At 34.8% G+C, this 26,301-nt stretch overlaps 1 pseudogene; it reads left to right on the top strand.

The window, feature by feature from the left end:
- LOC109456661 (cilium assembly protein DZIP1) overlaps positions 1 to 26,301 on the top strand; it is a 115,802-nt pseudogene that overhangs the window by 10,813 nt on the left and 78,688 nt on the right.

Genomic DNA, 26,301 nt, shown 5'->3' with positions numbered 1-26,301 from the left:
GATGGACACCCATTTGCATTAGTTATTTCTACCTATTGACTTATGTGAATAATGCTGCTATAAACACTGGCATACAAGTACCTGTTTGAGTCTCTACCTTCAATTATTTTGGAATTGGAATTACCAGGTCATGTGGTAATTCTATGTTTAACAGTTTGAGGAATGAACTGTTCCCTTCAGCAGCTGCACCATTCTACATTCCCACCAGTAACCCTTAAAGGTTCTGATTTCTCCACATGCTTGCCGACACTTGTTGTTTTCTATTTTTTTGAAGATAGCCATCCTAAAAGATGTATAGTAGTAAGAAGTATGCATTTGTAAACCCTTTATTTCTTACTGTAATTTGTGCCTTTCACTATCCACAACATTCATGTTTGTAAACACTCTAAATACTGTCTTCTTTTGGAGTTGCAGTACTTAACCCCAGAAAGATTGCTAATCTGAAAGAAGTGATGGCATACAACTGGTTCCAGAAAAATTATAAACAATAGTTTATTACATCTATACTTGTAATGCAATCACAGGGTACTATTTTTATCAAATCACTGGCCATTTCATTAAGTGACATTATGTTGAGTCATAACCCCATAGAAGCTTCGAGCGTATAATGTGTAAACAGCCCCACTTATGAGGAAGTCAGGGAGAGACCAAAGGAAAAGCAGACCACTTCATAGCAGTAGGTGGCAGGTTTAATAAGCAAGGGCACTTAGTTACGCGGCTCGTCTTGGTGGCTGCAAAACCAGTAGATCTCTGCCCCCACTCAACACATCTTAAAAGTTTATACAGAAGCTTTAATTGGAGATAGTCACATCCACAGGAGGCCTTAACTAGGTTCAATCAAGTACCCCCCCATAGTCTCAACACCACATTTCTATCTGAAGGCTGTATCTTTGGAACAGCTTCTGGGAGCGGGGAAGACAAGCAAAATGCACATCCATGCACATATGCATTTTTTATTGTGATTTGTGGAAGAGGTAGGGACCCTCCAATTGCTCAGGTCCAGCTGCAGGACAAACCAACAGTCATGTCTTCTTGATGATTTTCCCCAGTAGGTTGTGTGTGTATGTGTGTGTGTGTACAATGATTTGTAAGTGTTTGCTGATTGAGTAGAAAATGCAGCATTGTTTATCATTTATCTATGGTTTATTATGCTTCTAAATGTGTTCTGTCTTTATCAGTCCAGGGATATTGGTACTAAGAGGAGTTTATTTTCTTGTGTCTGCCTTTACCAGTAATCAGTGTTTCTCTAATCTAGACTTTATATCCTATTTCTTTCTCATTCTTGCTCCTGTAAACAGGTCTAATAAAAATATATTCCACTGCTCTCATTAATTCAGTAATGCAAGATGGTTTCTAGTTTTCTGCCTCAAAAGAATAGAAACAACACTCATTCCCAGAGGACAATCAAGGACGTTTTGAAATAACCATTTCAAATTAAAAATTAGTTTTTTATTTCAAGATTGTGTTCATGCTGGAGGATCCTGAAATACCATTGTACAAATTGAATTCTGCACTAACACTTTTGCAGGAAATACAATACGTCACAGCATGAAAGGTGTATGTACACCGTTATAAGAAAAATATGAGCGCATACAGTAAAAAATTAGAAAAAACGCTGAATGAAACCTCAATCTCAGATTAAATACTAACAAAAACCTACCACACCACAAGTCAATGCATTTATCAGTGTTGCACAAATATCAAAATGACTCACAACAAGTTTTAGGACATTGGAATAGAAAGATAGAAATAGTTTGGGAGGTCATATATCAATACAGAGTTCATTAAGAGGTTTGAAATATACAAGCCATGAAATAGATCAGCAGTAACCGTTATTTTAAAGCAGAACTTAGATGCAAAAGAAGGGTACCAAATAGGTTGCATCTCACCAACAACTTCAATCCATTTTTCCCTGGGAGATGCACTGAAACTCATTCTTAGGCAGTATTTAGGACCCCAAGGAGGGTAGGATGATGTTACGTTTGCTGTGACTGCTTAAGTTCTAGAACAGGAAGTGCTGGAATGCTGGTCAAATATTTGCCCTTCTATGCCTATATTTAGCTTCTCTCAGATAGAGAAAATTACATCACAACATCAGCGGGATTGGACAGAGATCAAAAAGGACAGATGACCATCCATTTAAAGGCAGGGCACTTTGTTTATAACACATTTTTCTTAAATCTAAACTATTTCTGCTGCTCTACAAAGATTTCTAGAAACTGAAGCACAAACAAATGAATCTATCAACGGATTGAGTCCCATCCAATGAAAAGGTAAAGATAGGCTAGGCAGAGGAGTGGTGTACAATCAATGGGAGTTGCTAAATTTAGCTATAAACCAGGAAAAACAAAATGATGTCATGAGGGGTGAAGGCAGTGGGAAGAGAAAAAAATGTCCAAATGTTGAAAATGTGAAAAGTCAAGGATGGCATTTTAGAGGACGGTCATCTTCAAGGAAATAAAAGCTACGCTGGTCACAATTCATGGTTTCCGGGAAATGTTGTCTGAGGTAGGGCCATTTCTAGTATAAACATCCAGTAAAAAGATGAGCATGTCTGTGGGACTTTAAATCGATTTTATCTATCGTGATATATCATTTTTAAATCCTGAGATTATTTATCATATGTACATATTTAATACAAGCACCAAAGAAGTATTTTCTTAAAAGTATCTAAAGCATAGTCACTTTCCTTTCTTTGCAAATATATTCCTTCCTGCAACAGTCTGTTCTCCAGCCTCCCCACTTTAAATACATAGATTCCCTTTCAATGTGAACTCAGCAAAACCTGTCTGCTTAACAATAAAAGAACGATAGGGAGAGATAGAGAGAGAGAGAGAAAGAGAGAAGAGATAGAGAGAGAGAGGAAAGAAAGAAGGGAGAAGGGAGGGAGGAAAGGAGGGGAGAAAAAAGGGAAAACCAAGGATCAGAGAGCCTTTGTAACTTTCATGTCCTGATACGGAGTTAAAAGACTTGGGTTCTAGTCTTAAAATTGCTATTAACTAGCCTTGTGACTTGAAGCAGATTGACACAAAGCATTTGAGACTATAATTTCATTTACTGAGGAATGCTATTATGCCTATTATATCATATGCCTATTATATCAAAACCTTCACCAGCCAGGTTTTTCCAAAAAAACATATAATCCCCTCTGGTTATCTTGTATCTCATATATTCCTTTTCACATATTCTTATGAGCTACTTTTTGGTCCAAGCATCTGCTTGCAGCCTTTCTCTTCCTTCCATATTACCCTCTAAAAGACACAGTCCAACTCACTCAATTCTTTCATGAAGATTTCACCTATTTGCTCGCTTTAACTAAAAAGAATAGCTCATACTGAGGGCACAATTTCTCTGTATCCTTCCTAACTAGAGATGCGGCAATCTCTCGTATTCTTTTATATGAAAACTAGAAGACACAGTTCACATTTTCCTTGATTCTATAGTGCTGCACAAGGCTAAGAGTCATCCAGCTTGTAGATAAACCCATTGCCCTAGGAAGTGCACACCGTCTCACTACAGCAATCACTTTCCCTCTTCGTATAGTCATGTTAATCTTCTGGACACTGCTCCTCAGTCACAGAAAACATGAATGACATAATCAATTATTTTCTCTTCAAACCCCACCCACCCTTCCACAATGAACCCATCGATTCCCATGGATGGATGTATATGTGTATATATATATTACAGAGAAAGAGAGAGAATTTATTCTTGATATTTTAACTTGATGGCCCCCCAGACTCTTGTAATCCAATGAGTTCAAAATATTACTTTTATCTGCCACTTTCACACTGCCTCACAATTGCTGAATCTGCTGTCCCTAAAATATTTCAGTCTTGGGGAATGGCACTGCCATTCACTCTGCTTTCCAGATTACAAACCAAGAATACAAGCTTAACTCATACCTGACAGACAGTTGCACCTAAAATCCATTCTCTCCTCTTTCCACAGTAATGCAGTCATAGCTAAATATCTGACCATGTAGTTAGAGATTATAATTCTCAGCCTTCTTTGCAAATAACTATTGCCCAGATGATTACGTTCTCACCATTAGAATTCGAGCTGAAGCTGTAAGTACAATATTAGTAATAGATACAGTGAGATCTTCCACTTGCATAAAGTTTGTTTGTTATGTTGCCTTGCACACTCTTTCTTTCCCCTTTCTGCAGGCTAGAATGAAGACATGTGAGTAAGCCGGCATCAAACATGCAGATGACAATGCCTACCTATAGGGAACAGTGGACTAACAAGATGGAAGAAACCTGGGTCCGAGAAAGACTCCATGGAACAGAGACACTCTGCTAACCTGAATACAATGTGTCTGAGATATAAAATCTTATTTAAGCCTCTGCACTTTGGAGTCTTTTTGTCGCAGCAGCTTAGACTTTGCCTAATTAATACAACTCATAGGTTTCTTTAATGAATCTTGCCCACTCTCGCCCCTTCATTAATCTGGAACAGGACTTTTTTTTTTTTTTTTTTAATTTCACTATTACAATATTAGTTCTGAGTCACTTTTCTTTCTCTTTTTTAATAATTTATTTGTCCCCCTCCCTCCTCTCCCCCACCCCTTCCCCCTCAACTCCAAGTCAAGCCGTTGTTCTTGGTCTAGCTGTAGAGGGCGCAGCTCACTGGCCTATGTGAAAATCGAACCAGCAACCTTTGTGTTAGGAGCACAGAGCTCCAACCACCTGAGCCATTCCTGAGTCGCTTTTCTTGCTTCATCCAATGAAACAAGCCTGCTGCAACTAACTCTCTTATCTTCTCCTGCCTGGAATAGGTCAATAGATCACATTAGGATATTTTACCTAACTTGTTTTCTAAAAACACAGTCATCAGCCAACATCCTCTTTCCAACTCTAAAACATAATCTTTCTATGTGGTCCCCATTTCTTCCATAATGAAAATCAAACTCCTAGACAAGACATGCAAATTCCTTTAAAATATGTCTTGAATTCATCTTTCCAATATTTTCCTAAGTACCCCATACTATATCATAATAAAATCGTATTTTTTCCTAAAATGCTCAGTCCTGTCACTTATATATGTACCGATATATATTATTTCCCTAGCTGTGCATCCAGAGACATACATAAATTAATATAAAGGCTGTGATTAAAATTCAGATAAATCAGGCTAATAGGTTGTTAACGACAGCAATAAAAAGATGAATATTTTAAAATACTTAGAAGGAGACGAACTAGGACCCAGACTCATTGTACAGACTTCTTGAAATTTATCACTATAAATAAGGAGATAATTAGTAATAAATATTGGGACCAGAACTCTCTCTGCTTCATCCCCTAAGAACAAGAATAATTTCCTACTAGTACAGTAAATAAAATAGCATTGACTGCAATATTCAGTGAACTATGGAATCTTGAAATGAAATCATAAACTTAATTTTGTTCTTTATCTACTTCAGACCTATTAGTGAAAATTAAATTTCAAGCTATAACATGAAAGCACATGATTTCTACAGAGTAGAGTGAAAGGATAATTTAGTGTATAAATAGAACAGAAGCATTTTCAATATATAATATGTTTAAATTTATTGTACCATAGACAATGAAACTCATATTTTCTCACTGCAATATATATTTTAAGGTTCCTTTTATAAACAATTAAGAGGAAACCTGCCATAGATTACAGCAATTTGGAACTTCAAGAACACATGGAAAATGTACTGGTTCAGATGTTTTTGGCTATACTAATCAAATTCTTAAACTGACATGAAAATGGCTGAAATTCATTTTATTGGATAATAAGAGGCCTGGGCAGGTGTACCAGGTTGGTTGGGGCACTCAAGGACTGTAATCAATGACCTGGCCCTTTCCAGCTTGTCTTACAACTATTCTCAGTCTTAGTTCTTAAATGTATTCCATCAGGATACGTGAGGGCTGTCCCAGTATCTGGTATCTTATATAGATTGTATAAAATCTGGGCAAAGAAGAGGAGCATATACTCCTGTTTTCATTTTTGTTGTTTGTTTTTTGGTTTTAATTAGAGAGAAAAATATTTGCAATAGATCCTCAGTGGTTATTTCCTCCCATATCATTCATTGACTAGGGGTGGTTAATATGCTGATGTCGTAAAACCATAGAAGGCTAGGAATTTTCAGCCCCTATATTGGGCAGTGAGCTTCATCACATCTTGTGCTGTTTTCCTACAATTGCACCTATTCCATTACACATGTGTCCTCCTCTAGACTATAGGCTTATCAATGAAAACAACTTATTTTATTTTAATTTATATCCTTAGTATTTCGATACCTTCTCTTTCAACAAGTGAAAGAAAAGGAAACAATGAAAGAGAGAGGGGAAGGGGGGAAGGAAGGAAGGATGGAAGGAAGGAAGGAAGGAAGGAAGGAAGGAAGGAAGGAAGGAAGGAAGGAAGGAAAAGAGATTGTAGGTAAATTTTAAATATGGAGGACCTTTACCATTGACTAGAGAAAAACATCAAGCCAACCGAGCAGCATCAGAATAGCATATCAGTTTGCTTTATTTGTTGAAGCTCTTTTGGAGACTTATTATGTATATATACTCTCAGGCATCTCTCCAAAGGCCCAGCTACTATTTCTTTCCCCTTGGCTCAATATGCTTTCGCTGATGCTACTTAGCTTCTAAAACCTGTATCAAAAGATCCAGATTTCAGATAAATGATTTAGTCATAGTTTCTTCTGATAGCAAGCAATTCTTGTTTCCTTCAAATCATACAATTTTGAAATTGTTTATTTTTTAATCATAATAAATTTGAAAATATTACCTTTTTGTGGAATGGCTGTGTAATTAGGTTAAGATGGCAGAAATTCAATATGGATTCAATCCAGTTCCAGTGCTGTAATGCATAGCTTTAGAGTCAAATGCACACCACTTAGAACAGAAATTTAAGTTCCTGTGGTAAGCTCCTTGATTCACTCATTTTCATATGCTAGCCTATGCTATATGCTAAACAAGGTCAAGATTTAACTGGAACATAATGCCCTTCAGGCTGCATATTATAATATAATGGGCCCAGTCTCACTGAGGTTAAAGTCAGAGTGCTTTCCACAGCTCCGAGGACCAATAATAAAGCATAAACCATGCCCTGGAGTAGGTTAGTGCTTTGAAAGTGATCAGCACTGTTGAAATGTCTCTTAATACTAAAATGAACATTACTGACAAAATCCATGGCATAATGAGAACAGTAGTATAAATACTAAATAATGAAAACGTTTGCAGAAAAAAAAGGTACCAAAGGAAAAAATGTATCAAAGAAATTGTCTTTTCTGTTGATAAGCATGAGTTGTATTTAGACATGTTTTAAATATGCCACTTTGATCATAATTTAAACATAATTTCTTCTCAAAGCATAACAATTATATAAGGGTCATCCTTAATTTAGGTTTTCTCGACTTCTTACTTTACTATTGCAATAATTGCTTATATGTATACTTGACATACAATGGGTACTTAGCATTGTTGAATAAGTAAGTAGATGAGCGAATGATTTAAAACTCTCTCCTTCTGTCTTCTAACTTGAAGTTGCCTTTTGCTGGCATCAATGCTGCACATCACTCTAATCAGTCAAAAAGCCATTACAGCCACTGGGGCCCTCTTCCATATATACATTTCTTGTTTTAAATTGTCTGTTACATTTGCACAACATGCTAAATTTATAAGAATGTACCATAATGCTATTACAAAATATTGCCTTGCTGAATACGAGGTGTCCTAAAAAACTACTGTGAATGCTGCTGCCGAGTGCCATACAACAGAAAGGCAGGGATCCTCACTACGGGAAGCAGCACACTGATCCTTAGTAACAGTGTGTGACAACTTTCAACTTGTTCGGTGCAGTCAGTTGGGTGTGAGCTACAGTTGAGAGAAGGTGGGTTTTAAAGTGTGCCGTAAATCATCCTCCATCATGACAACGCTCCATGTCACACATCGCTTCTGGTATGGCAATTTCTGTCAAATAAAAACATTATGGTACATCCTCATCCACCTTATTCACCAGATCTGGCACTGTGAGACTTCTAGCTCTTCCCCAAAGTGAAAATGACCATGGAAGGCAAACGTTTTGAATCAATTCAGGACATCAAGGCAGCCATAACAGCAAAACTAAAGACCTTCATGAAAGAGGACTTCCAGAACTGCTTCAGAAAGTGGCAAGAATGATGAGATAAGTGTGTTCGAAACGAGAGGGAGTATTTTGAAGGGGATTAATGGCAATGTGTCTTTTACTGTAATAATTTTTTTTAATTTAAACATTCACTGTAATTTTTTATCACACCTCATATGTGATCAGGCTCTCAAAGACATAGTGTATTTACCACTTTGCATTTTATGACCTGGACTTAGCCCAGTGCATTTATCAATAAGATGGTCAAATATTTCAATAAACATTTATTAAACAAATGAAAAACATAACAAATACTATTAAATACTCTGGAGGAATCTAATAGAAGGTAATAGATGATTCTTACTTTTTAAGAGAATTAAAATCCAGTGAGAGAGAAAACATGACAATGACAAAGCCAACTTACATTTATAACTTGGAAAATTATTTTTCATAAATAAACAAAGGGAGTATTCTGTTTGCTGATGTTGTTTAGTGATTTAAACAAATGACAGATCATCAAATATTCTGATTAGTGCTATAATTGTGAAATGATACTTCAACATAGAACATGGAACAAACTTTTTATTGGGAAGCTTTAGAGAAAATGTAACATTTGATCTGAGTAAAGGAGGAAATTTTCATCAGTATAAAAAGGAAGAAAGTACAGAAGTATCAGAAGCAAAGGTTCAGAAGCACTAGACTACAAAATGGGAATTGGAATAACAGGGAAGTGTGTGGCATGGCTGAGCCATAAACTTTAATGGGAAGTTGGGGTTAAGGAGTGACGCAAAGATAGCAATAGAGCTTACAAAGTTGACTGGTGCTATATTTTGAAGAAATAAATTACAGAATTTAGAAGTTGTTCATGATTAAAAACTGAGACAATACGTACACAATTTTTAAAATTGAAAGTTTTACTAATCATAGTGGACACAAAACTGAATAAGATTTGTGATACAAAAATGAATAAGATGAAGTCATTTCCATCACGGAGCTGACAGCCTAGAGAAGACAAACTAGTAAACAAGTTATTGTGGCACAGAATGTGACAGATATATCTAAAGGGCTATGTGGCTAATGAGGAAAACAGAAAATTCTATAGGGTTTTCAAATAGAGGAGTTTAATATAAGTACCGTGTTTCCCCTAAATTAAGACCTAGCCAGACCATCAGCTCTAATGTGTCTTTTGGAGCAAAAATTAATATAAGATCCGGTCTTGTTTAAATACATAACACCCGGTATAATATAACATAACAATAATATAATATAATATAATATAATATAATATAATATAATATAATATAATATAATATAATATATAATACCAGAGAATAGAATAGAATAGAATAGAATAGAATAGAATAGAATAGAATAGAATAGAATAGAATAGAATAGAATAGAACAGAATAGAATACTGGGTCTTATATAATACAAGACCGGATCTGATATTAATTTTTGCTCCAAAAGACGTATTAGAGCTGATGGTCCAGCTAGGTCTTATTTTCAGGGAAACACAGTAATTGGTTATGCCAGTGACTAAACAGCTAAGAAGCTACACAGATGTTAAAAGCAGCAGTAAGCCACTACCAAAATAAGGCTGAAGGGACAAGGAGAAGCCATGGTGATACCACAGCCCAGAATCCAGGGCCATCTGATGGGAGTCAATACCACAGTGGGAGGTGGCATAATAGGATTTGAAACCATTGAAGGTGGAATTATTCAGCTGAATCTAGGGCTACTACAAAGGAAATCAATGCCAAAACCTCTCTTGATGATGAACAAGAGAGAGATTCATGGTTTTCTGGGATATTGATCAGAGCCAAGGCAAAACAGAGAACAGATATGAAAGCTTACAGGAAAATGACTGGGTATGAAGTAGAGGGCATGTAAATAATTACAGAGATCAAAAAACCTTATTCAAAGATGGATCTTTAAAAATGGATTTTTTTTTTTTCTGGAAAAGTTGGATTTGCTAAGTGAACAATAAGGAAAACAGCTTTGAATGATTAGGGAACAACATGTACAAAAATATGGGAATCATAAAAACAATGTTTTCAGAGAAATTTATGTATTTCAATATGGTTGGTGATAAGAGTATTTAGGAAAATCTGACTAAAGACGAGTCACTGGTAAGGCTGTAATCATATTGGTGTAATGGGGAGTCAAGAAATACTGTAGGCTAATCTAAGACAGCAGGCTAATCAGAATTAGGATTTAGAAAGATTGATCAAACAAAATGGTAGATAGATTTCAAAGTAAAAAATATGGAGGTTAGAAGATTGACCCAAAGGAAAGATAATTTGTCTTGAAATGGGGCAAAAGCAGTGAGAAAAGAGAATGCACACTTGGAACAGGTATTTAATTGAGTTTGGAAGAAATATCAGGTTAAGAAAAATATAAGGAGTTCAGTTTTGAATAGATTAACATTGAGGTCCTTGAAGGATGGACAGAAGTTGGCAATGAGATATCCTGTGAAGGTACAATTTGGGGAGTTGCCAGAATTTGGAAGCAGTTGTAACAATGGGAGCAGGAGAGATGTGAATATCATTAACATACGTGTAGCAGCAGACAATAGCGTGGACCCCAGTGTGGACCATGGCTCATCCAGGAAGCCACACACATTAAACAGCCAATCCATGTGCATAAAAATAATAAAACCCATGTTAACTAAGGAAAGTAGGCCCTTCAATAAAGAACTAAAAATTATTTAAAAATATGTTAGATAATCTCTGTTATGAAAATGATCAATCATTATAATAAAATCAAGATTAAGTTTTAATTCTTTACAGATCAGTTATTTTCAGGCATTGCTTTTATATCAACATCTACCTGCCATTCTGATTATTAGGCACATGTTTACAAAGAAAATTATTCATCAATACATATACATTATATGCTTCAAGTATGAATAGAGAGATAAAATTACCTAAAAAATATTAAGTCATGTCTGTGGATTAAATATTTAAGAAAAACTTCTAAAATAATAAAAATAAAATGCTTAATTTTCTTATAGTGATTAGAGAATGATTAGACAATTTGAGGAATCCAATAGAAATCATAAAAGAGGAAAGCAAATGTGTGGTAAATAGCCAAAAGTAATCGGTAAGATTTTGTACAATTAAAATTCAATACAAGCCCATCGGATACTATTTTCAAAATGAAAACAAAAATATTTGTACAGAAAAAAATTGTAAGCAGGAGAGGACAATAAGTTTTTGACAAATATCAGTAAAAAGAGCATTAGCTTGGCTACATAAATATTGATATAGATTCCCAGGTGAGAAGTCTAATTAAGGACATAAGGTGTAAATATTTAAGGATAAAATTTAATCAGGTAAGGAAGACAGAAGATCTCAAGCCTAAGGAGTGATTTGGAAAGATGGAAAGTGTGGCATAACTGGGGCATAAATATTGTACAGGATTTGAGACCGAGGTCAGGAATAAAGCTTCCAAAGTTAATGAATGACACACTTTAAATAAAATTTATTTGACTTTGTAAGCCACTTAGAATAATCTTCTAATCATTCATATAATAGTTTTGAACAGCAAAATAGTTCTGCTAGGTATTTTTTTTAATGATACAGATGAGTGTCTATCAAGCAGTTGATAATCTATTAAGAGGAAATGCTAGTGAACCATGAATTAGAATAAAAGATATGAGAGGTATACTAAAGGTGCAATGAGTGAAGGCAGAAAAAAAACACCAGAAATAACTTTAATTCTTTCAAACAGAGAGACTTTACTACAGTCAATTGGTTGCTACTTTGATTAACCAAGAGTTTCAGTGAGATAACCTGGCGATCCAAAGCATCTGCTGGCTACTTCCATAACAGGGCTAGAAGAATAATGGAGGAAGACAGTGTTACTAGACCCCAGAAACCAGGGCCAACTGGGGAGATCTAGAACCAGAGTTACAGAGTGGGAGAAATAGCCTGCTGGGATTTGGGACTATGGACAGAGATAGGTACACGGGCAAGTAGAGAACTCACAACAGAATCACTAGGTCAGGCGCAATGAGAGAAATATATCCTGCTTCTTTCTCTTATTGCTTGGACCGACTTGGAAGCCAATTGTTAATTTATCCTTTGAAATATGACTCTCTACAATGCAGATCAAAGGCAAGGTGCAATGGAGAATAAATATGAAAATAAACAGGCAAATTACTAGTGCCAGGGGTATAGAGGATATATAAATGATAAAGTAGATGACCAAAAATGTTTCTTGGAATATGTGATAAATTGTATTTTGAAGCAAAAGTTAGGATTAGTAAAATGAATGATAAATGAAAAGGTGTTTTGGAATATAATTTAAGGATACATATATGAATATATATATATATATATATATATATATATATATATATATATATATACAGTTTTTAAAAATTCACCAGGAAACAAATATCAAACATATATTGTGTTACTAGATGCTCAAAAATAATTGGAACAATGTCAACATCTTAATATTCAATGCAATTCCAATCAAAATGACAAATTATTTTGAAAAACTTGATTATTTCTGTAGTTCATGTATAAATTAAAATGGCTCAAAACAGGCAATATAGTCATGAAGAAGAAAAGTGGGGTGGTGTTGGGTGGTATTCCTGGCATAGGGACAGGAAAATAAAAGAGAAAAGAGAATAATGGAGAGGCCAAAAAAGCCCAAAACTTATTCAGAGATTTAGCATATATAAAAGAGGTAGCATTATACATAAGTGAATAAATCATCAATCAGTTTTGCTGGCACAATTAATTCTCATATTGGAAACAAATTAAATTGGTACCCTAACTCACATCTTACACACAAAAAATCATTTCCAGTTTATTTAAACCTTAAGTGAGAAAGGCACATATCAAAACTTTTAGAAAACATGAAAGAATAGTTTATGACTTCATTGTCTAGTAGCACTTTTTCAAAGTAAATAAATTATGCAAGGCACAAAACAAAATATTGATAAATACTACATATTACATTTTTAACATATTATGCCAGTAATCTATTGCTGAATTAAATAAACTTAAATACTACTGGCTTAAAACAAGAAATATCTATTATTAATCATGAGTCTATAGTTTGAATAGGAAGTTTAGCTGATCTGGCCATGTTCAGTTGATCTGAGTTCAGCTTATTAATACATCTGGGGGCAAACTGATGGATCAATAGGTGTTTGGCTGGCTTTGGCTAGGGCAATGATATTGATTGAGCCTTGTATCTCATCATCCCGCAGGTGGGCATGGATGTGTTCACAGTTCAATGACAGTATTCTGAGAGAATAGATAAGCCTTCTTGAAGTCTAGACCCAGAAATAGCACAATGGTGCTCCCAACATATTTTTCTGGCCAAAACAAGCCAAAACCTACCCAGATTCAAGAGGTGGAGAAATAGACTCTGTTAAAAACTCATAAAATGTTACTGTAGAAAAAAAAAAAGAAAAGATAAGCCACAAAGAGAAGATATTTATATTCACACTAAGCTAACAAATTGTTGTAAAGCTATGGGATTTAATATGGTGGGTTTTGGCAGAAGAACAGATAAATAGAACAATTAAATAGAAAAGAGAGCCTGAAGCTTATCCATACATAGATGGACTTTTAACATATGAGAGAAGATATTTCAGATCACTGTAAAAGTGTAGAAATTTTCAATAAAGCAGAACTTAAAATGTGTAGTTATCAATATAGAAAAATATAAAAAATAATGTACATGACTTCTTATCAAACACAAAAATCAATAGAAAAATATCTCCAGCCAGGATCACAGTGGCAAAATAGATTTTTGAAACAGCTCAGCTGCAAATTTCATGCAGCAGAAACTACAGATGGTAACAGGAAAACAGACAAAAAGACACACACCAATAATAGTTATCAGTCTTAGATAATTCAAGTAGACTAAAAAGCATGAAATATATAGAAACCTAAACAATGTAATACATCAGGTAATGTAACAAATATATGCACATACCCACATATCCTCAAGCTCTATTTATTATATACTACACATTGATAATAGAGAAAGCACTTCTTTTCACATAGAATGTTTACCAAATATCAAGTACATACATTGGGCCAGAAAAGTAAAGAGAATTAATTTTTGAAGGTAGTAATAAAAACATTCAGTATTCTCTTAATGTAATGTATTAAGCTATTAAACAACTAAGAACTTTCTATTTGGAACATTAGATAGATTGATTTTTTTATTAAACAACTGTTGGGTCCAAGGAATATATAAAAGTGAATTGTCAACTGTATTTTAATAAAAAACAATGTTTTTAAAAAAGGGAATTGTGGATGTCCTAGAATATTAGCTTAAGGAAACTGACCCAAGAGGATTTTTGGTGATAGCTACAGAAGTTCTCAGAAGAAATTTGATGACAATAAATACATAAATCAGTGAAAGGAAAGATGAATTAAAAATTGAAGCTAAAAAAAACAACAACAGAAAAACAAAACAAAAAGAACCTTGAGAAACGATATAAAGAGAAGGTTGAAAAACTGAAGAAAATATTCAGTTAAAAAAATGAAAGAATTAGACAATAACTACGAAAAATATATGTTTATCAAAAAGCTGACTCTTTGAAAAGCTGAATATAAACTGACAAACTGTTAGGTAATCTACACTTGATCTTAGCAAAAAAACCAAGAAGTGATACTGTTAGGTAATCTAATTGTAAAAAGAAATATAGAAAGGCTAGATATAGGTTTGTGAATGTATACAAATATAAGAAAATACTGCAGGGAACTAAAGAACAGAGTTAGGAAAATTAAAAATGAAAAAGAAAAAGGAAGAAATTGATTTCTCAGCTCTGAAATTTTTTAAAAAATAAATTTTAGTGGGCATAGACTTGTTCTTAAGAGTAGCATGAGTAGATTAATACTAAAATACATACGCAAAATGATTATCTTTTAGAATATATAGGATTTTAAAAAACTCAGTGTAGGTAAATATTTACTTAACCAGACACAAAGTATAATCTATAAAGAGATAAATAGATTAATTCAAGTACATTACAATGAAGAACTATCAAAAGGTTATCAAAAGGCATAAAAAAAGCAGAAAGAAAAAAACAATGGAATCGTATGTGACATATAACTAATAAGGAATACACTGTCAAAATATATAAAGAATTTCCATAAATCAATAAAAAAAACATTTTTCAAAGGAAAAAGGAAAGGAATAGTCATTTCAAACAATAGGAAACAAATAATGAGCCACAAATATATGAAACAATGTGCAACCCGACTAATAGCCATGAAAAACTAAAGTGAAAACATGTTATACAAAATTATAATTTATGTATATATAAAATTTAATGTTTGGGTATACAAATATAAGTAATGATATTGAATATTGCTAAGAGTGAAGGTTGTGAAAATTACTTTCTAAAACACCTTAGCATTACCTAGTGAAGCATTAAGTAGGTTATAAATTAGTGGTTTCATTCTTTGCACATTAGCTCCAGTAAACGTTTGTAGACCTCTATTTTTTGTAGGATATATACCATTATTTAGGTGTGTGAATATTTATCCTCACATTATAATGCTGACTCATTTTCCAAAGTTAAGAATACCAGCTTATACTCTCATCAGCAAGATGTAAGAGTTTTCATTGGTCCATGTTCTCACCAACACTTGTTATTTTCACATTTCTAAACTTTACTAATTGTGTAATTATAAAATTACATGTAATTATTGTTGAATTTTTATTAATGTAAATACAAATTCAGTTGAGTGGCTTTTTGTGGGCAAAATTTTCAGCAAAACAATTTATAACAGAAATGTATTTTAAATATATGTATTATATAGCAGCAGGAACACAATAGTTCTATTATACACACTGATATAAAACAAGGTTATTTATTGATTTAGCATGCAGTATTTTGAATTGTTAAATACATCACGCATGCATAAGTTTGTATAAATATAAGTGTTTGTATAAAATATATGAGCATCATTAGAACATGGATAAATCAAGTCCCATGTACAATGGCACCCATCAACAATGTTAAGAAGTAATCCTCAGGCACAGGAGATATGTACAAGAATTTTCAGAGCAGACAAACCAAAGCAACAACAGTGCTCACTGACAATAGTTGGACAAATAAGTTGTCACGCATGCACTTGATAGAATAGCATAGATCTGTGAAAATGGTTGAACCAAAACTACAAGCAACATGTATCATCTTATAAAGTTAAGTGAAAAAGCAAGTCACACACAGGAAAATACATACATATAATATGATGTGACATGATTTTATATACCTCAAAAACAAAGGACACCAAGTGATATTGTGTTCACATATACATAAATACAAGGTGCCTGTGACAAATAAGGATAGTATATAGAGCTGCTGGCAACAGTAGAATCACAGCACTTTTGGTTTCATGGAAAGTTCCATGCTGTCAGTTGACTGACTGTAGAACAAAAATCCCAAGCCTGGTCGATAGATAATTTAGTATGACATTCTGGTGCCACCCACAAATGCACGGCTGCTTCATTACAACACAAATTAATGGTGACATTGAAGGACAGCAGTAAAGGAAAATCCTTCCAGTGGGAAAACCACTAAGTTATACATTTGTTGTCCACTTTGTCTGGACAGAGAGCTAATCAGAATTATTGTATTCATTGACTCATGGGTGGTTGCTAATGGTTTGGTTGGATATCCATAGGCATAGGTGGAACAGGATTTGAAGACTGGTGCAAAGGAATCCTGGAAAAGATGGACCCCTCAAATGGGCAAAGAATGTGAAGTTACTGTGCTTCACGTCCATGTTCACAAAATGCATCTAATGCATTTTGGTTTTCTGCACAACATTGCTTCTGAGCATTAGATGCACTAGTACAGCAATATACTAGTGTCCAATTAATTAACTGGTTTTTATCTCATATCTCCTCACTCAAAAGTGGCTCACCTATTAGTAAGTTCAAAGAACTTACCGAACACTTGTTTATGGTAACATTTAGGAGACAACACCCTGAATGTCTGGATTCTAACAAATGAAGAAGATGCTTTGTATCAGAAACCATTATACAGGTGCTATCATGCCTATTGACAGAACACATCGGTCCAGGAATCAAGAGGTGGAAGTGATGGTGTCTCTTCTTCCTATTATACCTAATAACTCCTTGGAAGAATGTTTGTTTCCTATCTAAGTACCTCCGAGCTCTGATATTTTAGAGTTCCATAAGGTGTATGTCTCCCCCAGAGCACAAACAATGGTTCCACTGAGTTGGAAGATGAGACTGCTGCCTAGACCTTATGGCTTCAGAATATCACTGAAGTAACAGGCAAAGAAAGTGAGGTACTGTACAGTCTGGGAAAATAGCTGCTGATTACCTAGGAAGATGGTTGACTGCTATACAATGAGGGCAGGGAGCACTCTATCTGGAACCCAGGTTCTCTGGGGCATCCCTCCTTACTCCCATGTTCAAGATGAGGTTAAAGGAAAATGACAGAAACAAAACCAAAAACAACAACAAAATACAGGTGTATCAATGGACTTCCAAGGAAAATTTGTCAGTTACCCCACCAAATAAAGAACTCCAACCACCTGAGACTCTGGCGTGAGAGCAAAGTAAATATGGAATGGATAGTGGAAAAAGCAAGTCATAGCTATCTTGACCTCAAGATACATTACAAAAAGTGACAGTAGCAACTTTGTATATTTTTGTTTTGCTCATTGGTGTATATATTTATTTGTACTTATTAACTAATTTTTCTTTTTTTCTTCTCTCTCTTGTTATTTTATAGCAGTTGTTTAACTTTATAATTTAATCTTTAGGTAATGGAATATTCAGTGAGAACATGAATGCATTTCAATAGAAGAGAATGTAACTAGCAATAGCAATGGGTGCAGTGACATTGAAGCATGTATATATTTGGGGGAGAGGATAAGTACTTCATAAACATGAAGGATAGTTTCCTCTTCTTAGGTAGACACAGTAATACAATTGTCTTAGTGTTGTTTGACAGGGAAAATGTGTCCGTAAGAGTACAAATGTGTGCAGACGCTTTCCCAGATCAGAAGAGGGGGGAGGACTCTCCTTCCTTCTCCTAGTGTGTGTTTTTTGCACAGCATCCACAGTAGTGTGTGTGTGTGAGTGTGTGTCCTGTGGCCTTGGTCTGTCCTCTCTGTGAGTTTCTCAGGACCATGATGGTAGCCCTCAGGGTTCAGCTTCAGCCCTTTCATCCCACTTCTAAACAGTCGGGTGCTTCTGTACGCAAGCTGCCGTTCATGCGCTCTGTCACATTTAGCCCTCCGGCGATTTTCTTTTCTACCCAAAGATAACATGTTTCTGTGGCAGCCAATCATCTTCTCAGACAGCTGACTATCAGTTTCTGGGGCTGGCTCTCTTCTAATTTTCTAAGTTCCTTCCACAGTTGCTCTCCCTCAGCCTCAGAATAGTATCTGCTTCTTCAGTCCCTACTTTGCACCCCACAGAATCCTCCTTTACCCCTATTCATCTTTCACTAAATTTTCCTGCTCAAATTACTGATATGATGTCTGTCTCCTGACTCTCTGCTATCTTAGGTCCCCAGTAAAATCTTAAATCCTTTCAAATAATAATAATAATAATAATAATAATAATAATAATAAATATTTACGTACAGGACTTTTTCTTTCTTCCACATGGATCAATTATCAACCTTGGCTAGGGGTAGTTGTTCCCTGGATTTTGAGAAATTGAAAAGACTAGAAGCTCATGGATAAATTGGCCCCAGATATATGTCCTTCAGGGCATAGATTTTGGAGCAGGTGGTCATATGACGGTAGAACCCTGGAAGGTGAGACTGGTACAAATAAGTTATTTTGCTTTGTTTTTAATTTTTCAATGTCACATTGCTCCATCAATCACAATAACATTTTGAATACTTTTCTTTGCCTAAAAGAAAAAAATATATATCCTGCTATATCTATATCTATTTCATTATATCTATATCTTATCTGTCTTACTGTATCTATATCTATCTTACTTACTCTATCTATCCTACTATATCTTGAGTGCTTAGCTACCAAAAGAAAGAGATTAAGAAGAAAGAGAGAGAGAGAGAGAGAGAGAGAGAGAGAGAGAGAGAGAGAGAGAGAGAGAAGGAAAGAAAGAGAGAAAGAGAGAAAGAAAGAGGAAAAGAAATGTAAAAGTGTGTGAGCGTGGGTGTATGGCAGAGAGAATGGGAAAGACCAGGTGATAATGAAAAAGAGATCACAGAGGGTGCTGTAGAATACAGAAGCTGCACATTCTTACAAAGCTTTAAGGTTCCCAGTGCGCAAAACACTTATAATTTGATAGTTGTATAGCCTTTACAAGGGTGACTGACAAAAGTATCTTTAAGTATTCCATTTCAATCTATAAATGGATGCTGACTGCAAGCACTCAGTCGTGTTTTACTATAAAACCACCTTCCCTTGAAGTACCAGTCCCTAAGTAACAGAGAAAAAAGGGAGTGGAAATGTTAGAGGTACTTCAATTCCGCCTGAAGCTTTTATAAACAGCTATATTAAAGGTTAAATGGTTTAACATTCTGCAATATATATACAATATCAGCATATGCTCTGATTTCTGCTAAACTATAAGCAATTAAACTCTCAAAACTTATAAAAAATAAAGAAACCAGATTAAGCACAGTCTGTTGTGACTTAAGTCCCTAATGCTGCCTCTCAAGTAGGTTTTATTATATGTAAAAGACGTTCTCTGTGCCATATTCATCAACACAAATTTAATATAAAATTGTCTTACAAAAACAAAAATGAAGAAGTACTTATTATTCTTTATCGATGCATGTTTACTTAATCACAGTCAAGAAAGATTTGCAGGACTGGTTTTCATCTTGGGTCAGTATCTTTGTGTGGCATCCTAATTTCACTTCTGAAAAAGCACTATCTGGTTACTATAAGGAAGCTTTAGAGATAAGCTTTACATTCAAATGGCTCTAATTTAGGACAACTAAATATTAATAATAAAATTAATCCTAAATGGCATGAAAACTGCTCTCAGAAGGTCATACTCTTTTGAGATCCTCTGTCCAAAAAACCTTTGAAAAATGGACCACCTTTCTTCTATGAATCAATATTGCCCCAGAGTACTATACTAATGCAGTAATTTGATTTGATCTGAATGAGGTATTTGCTTCTACTAGTTTATTAATAAAGTATTATGATAAGAACTTCATTCCTGAGTCAGGGTCAATTCATCAGTTGGAAAAAGACTCAAATCGAACAGGTACAGAGGCTTCTAACCACACTTTCTAATTGTATAACTTTCATAATGGATATAATGGCCCTGGAAATGTACATAAAGAGAGAGTTGGTGATTTCCCTCGGGATTTCTCCCTGTTACCCTATTGTTGCTTCTCTTTAGGGTGATCATTTAAATCTCTAGAAGGTCACATGGTAAACGGGTAAGGTGGTTGAATATTTGGAAATACTGAGTAAGGATTTCAAAGACACAGGAAAGAATGGTGTGGGAAAAACAAGTACAGGCTTGCTAACCCTCTAAAAGGTTGTTTTCTTTGGGGGGCACAGCAATGACCGGTGTGTAGGTATTATAATACTTATAATGTCTGGGGTTAAACTCAGGAGGCCGGAGTCTTTGCACAGAACTGAACAAAGGATGTCAGGCTGACTGAAAGTGGCGAAGGAAAAAATGCTGGTTGTCAGAAATAAAAGTACCTCTATGCTTTTTCCAATACCTGATCCTAGGGAAGAGGAGTTAGGGAGTTTGGAAATGTCAAGAGAAGCATTAATAATATCAAGAGTTAAGGTCTCGTTATGACCTGGCAGGAGGTTGCGGTTGAAGATATGCGGGTAGTTTATATACCAACAAGAAAACCTCCCTGGTGTGTGCTGAGAGGAATGGTGATTAAATGTTGTTACTATGGGTCAGGAAGGGGGTGACATACCAGTGAGACTGAGAGTGGTAGCAATAGCTCAGTAACATTGAATGGCAGGGGTTGTTTCCCCTCTGGCAGGGAAGTAAAGGAGAGTGAAGGCAGAGGAGAGTGAGGGTAATCATCTGAGTATATTGGATAATAAAGGGAAGTTTATATTAGAGGTTGAAGAAAAAAAAAGAAATACGACAAAGAGTAGACAAAGAATAAAGATGGCAGTGATTAAGAAGGGGAATCCTAAAGGATCTTGTTTCAGTTTCTCGGGAAGAAGCTGATTACTTCATGATGTCATCTGCTTGTTTTATTGGTCTGGGAAAAGCAGTTTATTTCATGTTGTTGTTGGCTTCTGGGGGACTCACAACAGCCCTGAAGTTTCCTGTTGTAGTGGATTTTCATTCAGACTTACACTTACATGTTTCTGAATGGGAAACAGAAACCCAAAGTTGTGATCCTTGGAGTTCCGCAGAGGTACTGGTGCTTAGAAAACAGCATTGGGTCACTTCCCCCTGGGTTCAAGAACGGTCTTTCTGTGACGTCTTTTCTAGAAGTCTAGGTCTCCAATCTAAAGATCATTAAGGGTTGTGCTGGGATATATGCAGGAAAGGCATAACTGACATGTTTGTGTAAAGTATGAGTGTATTTCATAAAATCTTGGCAGTATTTAAGGATATCCAATTGGATTGAATTAGAATTTCCTGAAGTCCAGGAGGGCCATGCGCTAATATTTTACACAGGATAATCTATGTAGACCAGAAGCGGAGAATCAAACTATAATTGCAGCTCAAGGTAGGACTTTGGGCCAACACAGATGACATTCCTCAGAGAGTCTGTATAGTTTGCCTTTAGGATGCTATTGGCACATTCTATCTTTCCATAGCATTGACTGTGGTAAGGACAATGCAGTTTTTGCAAAAATGGAAATATTAAGTTTAATATTTGTCAAATATCCTGAATTACTTTGCCAGTAAATTGAATACCTCTATTATAAAAGAAGAAGAAGAAAAAGGGATTGAATCTTACTGGTGAATCTAGCTATCGTGGCAGCAGTAGCCTGTTTTCAAAGAAAAGCTTCCAACCAACCTGAAAACATGCAGACCATGGTTAGAGTGCTATTTGTACCCATGAGATCTGCGGAGTTGAATGAAATTCATTTGCTAATGGAGAATGGGATCTGGCTTTGGTTCTAGTCTGATTTGAGATGCCATATATTATGAATATACTCAGCATATAGTCAGCATATACCAAGAATATATCAAGATCATCAAGTAAAAATAATCAGTAAGTCTAGAATAGGTCCTAAACATCTGTATGTTAATAAAACTCTATAGGCCAGTGATATGAATCCCCAATTGAAAATCACAAGCCTAGAATATGTTAGGTTCAAATTAAAGACGCAAAGTTGCAATCAAGTTAATATTTAAAAAGATAATTGTAATTAGGATCACACTATACTGTTGTCTAATTTCACACAAAGCATCATCAGGACTCCAATACACGGAAAGATGTCATTGACAGCAAGGGTGATGACAGTTCTCAAAAACTTCACAACATTTCTGAAATATTTATATAAATAACATTTACCCACACAAATTTCATCTAGCGAAGACTAATTTTTTTTTTCTAATTTGACACTGCTTCAACTTATCAATAGTAATTTCTCAAATAAATTTAATTATTTTATCATGTTTCTTTTCATAAGGTGAAGAAACAAATCTTTGTGATTTTTCCAGGAGCCCTGTCCTCATTTAGAATTTAATTTTGGGATGGCAAAATTACAAAAGTTTTCAGACAGTTTGAACACTTGATTTAATAGAATCATGGGTTATTGAGAAAAAACACTTAGCTACCTAGTTAATCAAAGTGGCAAAAAAACGCATAAAAAGCAAACATAGGAGGTACATTATAAACAAATTTAACTCTTTCAAAAGTGAGAAGACACACTGTTCTCCCATCTGAAATTGTTCTGATAAGACATAGAATCTTTCCTTGTAGACTACTCAGAAGATAAAGAAAAATCTTTTACTATCTCTCATTACAAGCAGGCCAGAAATACCCAAGAAAATGTTTTGCATTTTAACAGAGAGAAAACTAAATTAAGTTTTGTGTCAGTATAATACCTGATAAAGCTAAACCCATTAACCCATAGCCAGAGTTGGCAAAGACAAATAAAATTATTTTCTCCAAACGTTCTATGTGTTCAAATTTTATCTTCTACTTTCTTCTTTAGGACAATACTACTTTCTTTTTCATTAATGCATCCTTCATACTCTGCATACTCTGCATTATTGCTCCTCCTGTATTCCTGTGCTCATGTATTAATCGTAAATTTTAATCACAGTAACTTTTATTTCACAGACAAAATGAAGAGGTGAATGACTGTGAATTTGTCTGTCACACATCAGTATCTTGTAACAGACTAGCTTAGTTTGTCAGACAACTAATTTCACGAACTTATCCTATTAAAAATGCTACACACCTCATCGCTGAGTATCACTACAGTTGCCTTTGAAGTACTCCCCTTGGGAAGCTTGCACCAACGCCAGCACCTAGTCCACCCTTCACAGCAATTTAGAACTCTTTTTCTGGAATGGTCATCAGAGCTGTCGTTGTATTACCCTTGATATCCTGAATGTCATCAAAATGTCTTCCTTTCAATATTTCCTTTATCTTTGGGTAAAGAAAGAAGTCATTTGGGGCCAGATTAGGTGAGTAGGGAGGATGTTCCAATACAATGATTTGTTTACTATTAATAGCTAAAAACTCCCTCGCAGACAGTGCCGTGTGAGCTGGTGCATTGTTGTGATGCAAGAGCCACGAGTTGTTGGCAAAAAGTTCAGGTCATCTAACTTTTTCATGCAGCCTTTTCAGCACTTCCAAATAGTCAACTCAGTTAACTGTTTGTCCAGTTGGTATAATACAAATTCATAATGATTAATTCCTCTGATATCAAAAAAGGTTAGCAACATCATTGCCACAAGTTCATGAACTTAATTGTCAGATAACATACAAATATATAGATTATAGATTTAGATAGATGGAGATGGATATAGATATAGATAGATATTTATCAGGACTTTTTATACCCATATACATCTCTTAATAGTGTACTTCCTCAAAGTGGCAAAAATGAGCACATTTATAAATAGATCCAAATATATAAAAAGTCTCTCTTTGTAAGATATAAAAATAAGGGACAAAAGTATATAAACTTAAAATTATTCTTAGTATTTAATATTTAAGTATTCTCTCTTACTTAGAAGTGACCTAGGTATCTAATGAATATCCATTAATTTACTTAATTTAGCTTAAGTTTGGAATTCTAATTTACTTAAAGATACTAGAAACTATCTTCAAGTAGACATATTAAAAAATACGATTGATGAAATAAAGTTGTCTGAATAATGCCTTAATTTGGTTAAGCTCAAATTTACATTTTTCCAAATCTTAAACATCTAATAGATACAATGTTAATGTATTCAAAGAGTAAAGTTGCATACGTTTGGGAAGAACATATCCAAGTGTTAACGAAGAACAAGAGTTCTTGTATCGTTACAAGGAAGGAATTCCAGAACGTATGGAATGAGCCACGTGAATAAACCCAAGCAAGTAGTGAATTTATTAAAGTAAAGAAAAAGAGTACACTCCCAAAATAATGGGCATGGGCAGGCCAGGAGGAGGGCAACTGCAGCTAAGGACAAAGAGGCTGAGGATTTTATTCAAATGACGGCATGAAATATTCAAGATTTAGGGGTGCAGTTGCAGGCGGTTCCAGGCGGGTCCTCACTGACTACTCCTTCCCATGGGGAGGTGGGACTCCCTTGTTTTTACTTGGCCCTTGTCAGAATAGTCATGGTGACATGACTGGGGTGGGGTGTCTCTGCCCAAAATGCTAATAGTGCTCTAATCCATTACAATTATCTGTAGCTGCACCTTTTCTTAAGAATGATCCCACCTTCTCTCTTTCCTTTGTCTCCCCTCACATCTTTCTTCCTTTCCTACCCCCTCTCTCCCTGTGGCCCTGTTCTTTCTGGCTACAGTAACACAAGTGAAATAAGATGCATGCTTTTTCTATTACTTGACATTGATAAGTGAGAACACAACTGTTTTTATTTAACCAACGATATTCAAAAAGTCTTGTTTGTCAAAAATTTTCCTAAATTATGTGAAGTTGAATTCTTAAAACATTTGAGTTAGTTTCTAAAGGAATGCTTTTATTTTTCATATTGAAAGTTTCATCCCCGTACTTGTGGGACATTTTAGTAATAGTCAATTAATATAAGCATGTATTTACCCCTAAACCAATCAGAATACAGCACTTTTAAGAGATTATATAATCTAATTTGGTAACACAATACAGAGGTAGGAAAATACTACACAACTCCCAGGTATCAGCACACATGCAGATACAGAGCACTGTAGCTCAGAGGACAGTGGAGACCACAGACTTACAGTGTCTGCCATTTGGGGTTGTAAATACTCCCACCATGGCCAATGTCAGGTCATCAACATGATGTTGTTACCAGTTGCAGTGTTAGGAAGAGCTGTGTAAAGAGTCTATTGTGAGCTGGTGTGAACCAGGTCCAGCACACCAATTCTGCCTTTGTTAAAAAAGTAAACGCAATTAGGTGAATTTATAATTTTACCTTTAATGTAGTTTTTCAAGATTCTTGAGGAAAATATTCTAGTTATGACTAACTGTAGTTTATGTATTAATATTTGAGAAGACTGGCCATACTATAAAATTACTGGAGTTAAAAACATGCATATACATCGACTGTGATGATGCACAATTCTTAATCAACCAACTCTCCAATTCTATAAACAAAGAAAAGAAAGACAAGTGAAAGATAATTACAGACCTCTTAAGAGAACTAATCAGGGATTAGCACATGAAGGTAATTTAGAAGAATAATGTTATAAATTAATTGAACAAGAAAGATAATTAGAAAAACAGGATTACCTAAATTAGAAAGGTGAAAACAATGAGACTATATTCTATATCTAACACAATTTTAGACAGTTTTCACATTAAATGTTATATTTAATGATGGTTACTTATATTTGTACAACCATGTACAATTTACATAATACTTTCATATATAATTTTTCACTCTTAAGCAATCGCATCATTTTTGCTTTTCCAGAATAGCATGAAAAGATGTGGAGCTATCAAATTTATTCTAGACAGCATGACCCTTATATTACTAAAATTTAATTTTATAAAAAGAGAAAACAAAATCATACTTATGAACACAGATAAGGAAATATGAAAGCATTAGCACAGAATTCAGCAATATATTAAAAGTGTAATA

The sequence above is a fragment of the Rhinolophus sinicus genome, linkage group LG02 (assembly GCF_036562045.2).
Source record: "Rhinolophus sinicus isolate RSC01 linkage group LG02, ASM3656204v1, whole genome shotgun sequence".
In the NCBI taxonomy this organism is placed as follows: Eukaryota; Metazoa; Chordata; class Mammalia; order Chiroptera; family Rhinolophidae; genus Rhinolophus; species Rhinolophus sinicus.
Note: the sequence above shows the minus strand (reverse complement) of the source record. Positions and strands in the feature narration are given on the sequence as shown.